The sequence below is a fragment of the Plasmopara halstedii genome (genome assembly GCF_900000015.1).
Source record: "Plasmopara halstedii genome assembly, contig: Scaffold_323, whole genome shotgun sequence".
NCBI classification, from domain to species: domain Eukaryota; phylum Oomycota; class Peronosporomycetes; order Peronosporales; family Peronosporaceae; genus Plasmopara; species Plasmopara halstedii.
The window spans coordinates 1,799,356-1,799,744 of NW_020187244.1; positions in this window are offsets into that span (position 1 = coordinate 1,799,356).

Sequence of the window (389 nt, forward strand, 5' to 3'; positions counted from 1 at the left end):
ACCATAGCACCGATTAAACGGACACACCACGAATTGTAATTCCTCATGATGAGGATTTGAAATACCGCATCCTCTATGAGGCTCACGATACGCCACTCACTGGTCATCTCGGTCGTGAGTAAACGTACATTTTTGTGAGTCACCACTTTTGGCGGCCCAAGTTGTACAGATGGACGAGCACCTATGTGCGCACGTGTGAGACGTGTCAACGGACAAACCCGCTCCAAATGCGATTGTGCCGCTGGCCAGCTTACCGGTACCCACTGGGTGCTGGAGGTCCATAGGTTTAAACTATGTGTTTGACCTGCCGAAAGATTCGGCAGGCAACACAGGTGTCGTGGTATTCGTCGACCGGTTGAGCAAGATGGCTCATTTGGCGGCGGTGCCAG